General features: G+C 31.6%; 1 long non-coding RNA gene across 1 annotated transcript; it reads right to left on the bottom strand.

Moving 5' to 3' along the window:
- Positions 1-6402: 6402 nt before the first annotated feature.
- LOC131631759 (uncharacterized) lies at positions 6403-7485 on the bottom strand. Its single transcript, XR_009292804.1, has 3 exons — positions 7196-7485; positions 6824-7091; positions 6403-6521 (listed from the first exon to the last, which is right to left on the bottom strand). It is a non-coding gene; the product is annotated as an uncharacterized LOC131631759 (long non-coding RNA).
- Positions 7486-8348: the final 863 nt, after the last annotated feature.

Here is an 8348-nt window from a genome sequence, read left to right as displayed (position 1 = left end):
TTTGCTTAAGTGCTCTTTAGGCAGTGTTTTCTTATAAAAGAGTTGGTGTAAGGAATTATTGGGCATCCTTTTTTTTATAAAAGTGTTGACTTAAATGCTCTTTAGGCAGCACTTTTTATAAAAGTACTGGCGTAAGTCCTGTTTAGTCAGTGCTTTTTATTAAAAGCGTTGACATAAGTCTCTTTTGACACCAATCTTATAAAAGTGTTGGTGTCAAGCATCATTAGGCATCACTTTTTGATGAAAGCGCTGGTATAATAAGCATGTTTTACATATACTTTAAGCAACACAGATTATCATGATGTATATACTTGTAAAACAATACTAAAGGATTGGGCAATGAATACTCATAATTATTTTTTCAACATCAAATTTGTGTTTAAAATTTCATAACCATAGATTGATAATATATTGTGATCAATAAGAACTATATTACACCAAAATATAATAAGAACCTTTTTTAAAGTAATTGAATTTTGCATAAACTTCATAATTCCTCTTGTACAAATTCAAAAGTACATATATGCAAAACAATGATAACCTATATCTTTTCAAAATCACTTTAAAATTGGAAGTATGATTGTCCGGACTATGTCCTCTTCCAATTCTTTCATTTTATGTACCTTGCACATAAAACATTTAAGTGATCTTTAAATCAAGACATTACTTAAAAAAATTAAAATAAACTTGTTTAAATAAAAATAAAAGCTTTTAATTAACGAAACTCAGTAACATATCAAATTTTTAAGCGCAAAACACCTGCATTTCTAACATAGTCATAGGATAATAAATAAATAAATAAATAAACTTAAAAGAAAATGTGATTGATTTATTACTACGAAAAAAATTTCCTTCTCTTTTTATTTCATAAGAAAACTCTTCTTTCCCGCGATCGTACAACAAGAAAAACATCAATCAAGCTTGAAACTCCATATTTGCACCTAAATTGTTGGTTGTAAGTGGTCAACTTCCATAATCCACAACCATACAAGAAAAACTACACAAAGAATTAAAAATCATAAAAACATGAATATACCATTTATTTTTTCAAAATCTGTATTCTTAACCGCATTTAGAGATTACCACAAGCAAGATCATCTTTTTCATGCATTCATAAATTAACTTGCGTCCACGTGCAGAATATTCGCTCCCTTGACTCGTCGTCCTCCAATTGATTTGTTTTTGACAATTAATGATTAAATTAAAAATAGAACATTAAAATTAAAAAAAATGTAAATTTCAAAATTAGATAAAATAAAATAATCCAAAATTACATTCTTAAATAGATGAATATATCAGTTTCGTTCATCCGGTCATTTTAGCGCTGGTTTCGTGCAAATCAGGATTACAGTGATGAAGATAAGAACAAAACAATTGTGTAAATCGAATCGAAAAAACCATATTTTAAATTAGGTAAAATAAAGATGAAGAATAAAATGAATACATCTAATTAGTTTATTGATTGAAATTACATAGTGAAATTTCCGATGAAACGGAGAACTTTTTTTCAACAGCTATTTGTAACCGCCTTATACTCTTTTTCCCTATTTTATGAATCTAGCCAATTTATGTAGTAACTAACACCCCTTTATTTCTAACACTTGCTCCAATTAAATTACACACTTTCACTTATTTATATTATTCACTTATAAATAAGAGTTAAAAGGTAGTGCACTGATAGTGTAAAATAATTTTACACTGTCATCCAATAGAAAATCATAAAGGTGCCATGTCATTAAGTTTTTTTTAAATTAAAAAATGGTTTAATTGGATACATGGGTGGTGATTGATTGACAGTGTAAAAATATTTTACACTGTCAGTGCATCACCCATTTTCTCTATAAATAAATTATTATTTATTAAAGTAATTATATTAAAATATTATCATATTTATAAATTTATTAAAATATTAAACTAACAAGTATAATAGTAACACTTTAATAATATACTTTTAAAATATAATTAGTGATACTTTTGAAGTTTTTAATTCCTGTTTTTCTATTATATAATTAGATTGATTATTTAAGTTTTAATGTTAAATTATGTTTATATTATAATAATTAAATAAATTTTTAAAGTTAAAAAAAAACTGAAAATATATTATTGAAAAATATAATTAGTGATATTTTTGAATTTCTTAATGCCAAAAGCGCCTTAATATATATTATGTATTGGAGAATTTTAACTTGCAAAAGCCCATTAGCTTAGATTAGCTAACTTATCTATTCTGAAACGGTTGGGGGTTCAAACCTTCTCATATGACAAATTTTTAATATTTTAAAAATTAGTTACAAGTTTCAATGTTTTAAATTTCATTTTTTTAAAGTTTATAATTAGTTACATTTTTTAGAAAAAATGAATAGTTAAAAAATATATATTTATTTGTTCATATATCAAGGGGCAAATTAAATATAAATTATTTTTCTTATTTACTATTATTAATAGTTTAATAATAATTAATAATATATTTTTGAATAATTAATGAAAATAGTAGAGTTATATTGCAAATATGAGAGAAAAATAAGATAAAAATTAATCACGACGAGCTGTTTCAAAACTCGTATTATGACAAATCTTTTCTATACCCAAAAAGCCGAGAACAAGATAAGCTGCATAAATGGTGGAGGCAAGTTCTCTCCATACTTCAAGTGCTAGAACAAAACATCAACAACCTTTGAGTTCAAGATGGGTGTCGTGGAATCATGCTTGCACAATACCCTAACAAATAACCTTTTTCCTTGACGAGAAGTTTTGTTGCCAACGAAACCTTATATGCTTCAACTGTTCTATTTCACGCCACATGGAACTGGCTGAAACAGTCAAACCATTATCATGCTTGCATACATCATGCATTACTGTTTGCATTAGCATCAAACCAATATCGTATATTGCACGCATAAAATACAAATATCATGCAAATCACAAGTCAGACCTCTTCGGCGTTATACCCTTGGGGTAAAGACCAACATTATTAGAAATCTGTCAAAGCTAGTTTATTATCTAATAACATCTAGAAGCATGTTGAATCCAATGATTGTCTGATGCCATTTGGTTTGTTCTATGAGAATCGAGAACCCCCATTGTGCTACATGAAAACCTGTAACTAGCTTTTAAGTATGAGGATTAGTGAATTCCATCTTTATCGTTCTGTAAGAACCCATGACCTTTTACTTTGTTATGTGATAATCCATAAGTTACCTTCTTTTGTTCTGTGAGAAGACATAACCTACCTTTCACTTTGTTACATGAGAATCCATAACTAACCCTTCTTTTATTCTGTGAGAAGCCAGGACCTCTCATTGTGTTACTTGAGAACCATAACTTACATAGCTTTTATTATGTGAGAAGCAAAAACCTTTCATTGTGTTATGTGAGAATCAGTAACTTACCTATCTTTTGATTAGTGAGAAGCCAAAACCTTTCATTGTGTTATGTGAGAGAATCCGTAACCAACCTACCCATTTGTTCTGTGAGGAGTAAGAACCATTCATTATGTTACAAAGATTACCGACTATACTTGTTTCATTCTGTGAGAATCCAAAAATCTCCAAGTTTGTTATGAAGATTTTCCAAAATTTATCACTTTGTTACGTGAGAATCTGTATCTTACCTTTTCATTCTGTGAGAAGGCAGAACTAGTCAATTTATTCCGAAGGTTTCCGAATGCACTTGTTTCATTATGTGAGAATCCATAACTCATCAAGTTTTTATGAGGATTTCCATAACCCATCATTCGTTATGTGAGAAATCGGTACCTTTCATTTCATTACAAAGTTGATGAATGTCACTTGGTTTGTTATGTGAGAATTCAAAACTCATGATCACTTTTAACATATCCCTAAGGAGTGTGCTCCCCATTCATTTTATTAGATATATTCTCTAGTGAGTCTTTTCATCTTACCTCAATTAACCCCAGTAGACCTTCGTGAGCCATATCCCCTAGAGTTTGTTTCCCATATCATATATCTGTTGGTGCACAATGAATAAAGATGGTGACAAAGAGAATAATAGAATAACGGCGCAAAAGAGATGAGAGAATAAATGTGTATTCTACTTGCGTTGTTAATAAATGATAGCTACTACAAGGCTATTTATAAGAAAAGAAAATCTTGCCACATAAGCCCTAAAACAGTAAACTTAGTGAACAAGTCTAAGGTCCAAACAGTACTACAAAATACTAAAGTACCCTTACTACTAAACAGCTAAGCTAATGGGACCCAGAAGATAACATCTTCTGGTCAACGACATCTTCTGAGTAACCATCAGAAGATCATCCCACATCACAACTTCTGATGCTCATCTTCTGAATATTGAATTACTCTTCAATAATATCCAGTAAGAGAATCCATATACTCATAACATGGCATGTCATCTCATTGCATCAAGGGGCAAAAATTGGGTATTTAGTATTTAACTATCTTCCACTATGATTATATGAAGAATGTCATTCTCCATATACTCTAGTCCAAGATATTTAAATAGGGGCGGCTATCATACCACAAATCCCCCCTCCCAATTTTCATTTTTTTCGTGGCATTTAAATTCATATGCATATAATTTTATTTGATCATATGGAGTCCCATAAGCCTTCATAAGTCAAAAGCCAACACAAAGTCAACATTTTCATGTGTTAGGAAGTTTGACTAAAATTTCATGCATCATGGTTCATTGTTACATTAGTCATATAAATCATCATCACATTATTTCATTTGGAATTTCATTGATCATTATCAAACATCATAATAAAAAGTCAAAGAAAAGTCAACATTATACATGTTGAGAAAATTTACTAAATTTGCATGTTTCATTATTCATTTTGGAAAAATAAATGCATGATCCTTTAATTCATCATCATTTTATTTCATTTGAATTTGATTAATAATTTTCATGCATCATAAATCAAAAGCCAAGGAAAAAGTAAATATTTTGGCACTAAAATACAAAAATAATAAATATTCTCATGCATAACCTAGCATGCATCTCACACTCCTTCAAATTCACACCAAATGCACAATGTATCAGCAATTTGGAGTATATTTCACTAGCTATTTTGCATCAAATTCAAACTTCCCACAAATTATATTTAAATTCAAATAAAATGCACTCACACTTTTCTCATCTTTGAATAATTACAAGTTTAACCCTTAACCTAATTCTAACTCTATATAACAGTACTTTTCACATCAAAAAATCACCCACAACTCACCCTTACCATTGCCAAAACTCTACCAATTTAAATCCTCAAAATTCAAGTTTCTTCACTTTAAAGAAACTTAAAATCTTGACTAATTCTTATGAGTTATTGAGAAATTACGTTTCCATTTTCATTGTATTTAATTCACAGAACCATTATCAACACAGATCACTAACTAAAATAGTTTAAATCAAGATCAAGGGTTTAGTTCGATTTTGAACTCAATTTTGAAGTTTCTCGGATCTTGAATTTGAGTAGAGGATGTTGAGAGGATTCCAAATCTACAAATATTTATGAACTGGAAGCTTGTTTGAACCATCACCGGAGCTTGATTGGAGAGCCACTGCGTTCATCATTGTTGTTGGCGAGTTCTTGAAGATTTCGTTCAAGTAAGCCTAACTCTCGTTTTTTCTTGTGTTTCCAGTGTGTTATGATGTGTATGCATTGTTGCACCCCAAAATTTGCCCATATCTAAATTTATTTATATCTGGCTTATTGCTTTACAATCATTCGTACTAGGTCATTAACACATCATGCATTCATTAAGAATAAATATTGGTTCATTAAATCAGTGATGATGGATCAAAGGACATCAATTGAATCAAGGTTTACTTTCATATTTATTTAGTAATCAAGAGGATTTCCCCATGGAGTTGGACACAATTGTTTGATGCAATATTCGGTGAATCCACTTGGACAAAAATGTTAGCCTATGACGAGTCTTATGACAAGTCTCGTTGAATTTGAGATTTCGATGGTGTTGGTTTGAAGAGAAAGAGGTTCATAAACGCCTTTTAGTTATTAATGCATATTGGGGAGAGAAGACTGTAGAAAGTTGTTTGCAAAGACCTTGTCTTTTGGTCAAAGCCAACTATGGGTTGGACTTTTGACTATAGTCATGGTGACTTCATACCTTTATTTATCATTCTTATTGAATTTTCTCTATTTCAAGATTGCACATTGAAAGAAGGAAAGAGTTTAAACTTTATTCAAGACACCAACGTTTCACAAATAACAGTATGAGTTTCAAACTTTTGTTACTACTACATAGTGTAACAGCCCTCTATTCTACAAAGTTATTCCACATCATATACACCATTACATCACATGGAGATCACAAATTACACAAAAAAAAATGCATTTTTGACATTCTAATCCATTTCATCTTAACTATGAGCTGCTGCCATCAAGCCTAAGGCCGCTGTCAAACCCACGGCTGCTGCTGCCAAGCCCAAAGCTGCATTCAAACACCAAAATCAAATCAGTCCCATATAACTACTCCCACCTCATGCCATTTCCAAAACAGTTATGAAATTGAACAAAGGCCCTGCACGTCCAAACAAAACAATATCATGACTACACTACAAAACCAAATGAACACAATAAACACCACTTGCATATACTTGCAACTTACACCATCCTGCATAGCAAACCATTCACAGCCATATAACATAACCCAAACACATTTCAAAGACCATAACTAACTTCACATACCCTGATAACTAACTTTTCTAAATTCCAAAAATCAATTACAGATCTCCTAACCATCTTATAACAAACTCTAACAGAATGAAACTGGAACCGAACAGATTATTCAAGAGAAAAGAAGAGAGATCAGAGATAGCTAACCACTATATTTTCTTCACCACCAACCTTCAACTCTTACACCTTCTCTCTAGACTCACACCATCACTTTCTTCTTCATCTTTCAAAACTCCCTCGTGGAACCTTAATCCATCTCCAATTCCCTCTCTATTCTGTTCAATCTCCACACGCAAGCTTCTTCAGTCTTCAATCATTATCTTCCCCAACTCATCAAAAAGCCACCACTGAACCATCTTCAATCTCTCTCTACGTTCTTCATCGCTTCCTCTACAAACAACCACGAAGAACAACGCTTCCACAGAAAAGAAAAGAATAACGGAAGAATCAGAAATAATCAAAAGAAGGGCCAGAATTTCAAGAAGAAGAAGAAGCAATCGGAAGAAAGAGAGAACAAACCTCCTCTGAACCGTGTTCACGCATCATCCACACTTCAATCTTCGTCTTCGCTCTCGTCTCAAACACGATTTAACAATCTTCATGATACTCATCCGCGAATCCGCGCCCACAACAACAACGTTCATCATCTCCATCGCATGAACTAGCCGTTCGCTCGGAGTGGCATCGAGTTGAGATCGAACGAGAAACGAACGGAGAGAGAGCAATCGGAGAGTCACGCCGCCGCGCCGTTCACGTCAAGGAAGGAAGAAGAAGCTCTGAGAATTCCAATCGTCACAAGTAGGAGCCCTAATCCCTCTTTCTATTTCATTATTTCCTTTTGTTAACATTGGAAAATTATGATAATTAATTGACATTAATTGTAATTAACATGAAAACCTTGCATTAATTAGGAAGCGATTAAGAATCTGGTCACGTTAATTTGGTCTAATGCAAAGTCTGATTAATTGAAATTGATGAATTGATAAATTATGGTAGAAACACATGGATCAAACACACAAAACTCTGGGCCTGATTTGCTATTCGTCACCCCCATTGGCCCTAACGCCATTTTTGGCACTTTACAAAATCTGATAACAAAAAAACGTTCCTGGGCCTTGATCTTATTGGGCTCTGCGCCTGTGTTGCTTACTGCACCATCATTTCAACATGCACCCCCTGAATTCACATTCTTGTTCATTTTAGAATCTAGATTTCCTTTACATTTTAATAATAAAAACCAATTTTTCCTATTAATTTTGAGACTTTAATCCAATTTTAGACATAAAAAAAATAATCACTAAAAAAATATTAGTTTTAGGTTATTTGTTTTAGTCTTTTACTTGATTTGTAATTCAATTCCCCTCATAAAAATCAATATAAAAAATAATAGTATTTTACTTCATTTTGTACTATATTTTGACTTGTTACTTTATGCTTTTGTGCAATTTTGTATCATTGTTTACTTGTAATTTTTACTTGTAATTTTGATCTTTGCTTGTGCGTGTAATCTCATTCCTTTAGATTTAGGACCTATAATCTCCATAACTATTAGGTTTAGTCTTTTTTCCTTAAATTCCTAACTTTAGGTAGAAACCATGATAACATTAGGATCTAGAAATTCCCTTTTAAACACTTAGGCTAGTTATTCATCTTAAGCTAGTTTTCTTCTCCT

Source organism: Vicia villosa, unplaced genomic scaffold (genome assembly GCF_029867415.1).
Source record: "Vicia villosa cultivar HV-30 ecotype Madison, WI unplaced genomic scaffold, Vvil1.0 ctg.000860F_1_1, whole genome shotgun sequence".
Classification (NCBI taxonomy): Eukaryota; Viridiplantae; Streptophyta; class Magnoliopsida; order Fabales; family Fabaceae; genus Vicia; species Vicia villosa.
This window is presented reverse-complemented; position numbering and strand designations above follow the sequence as displayed.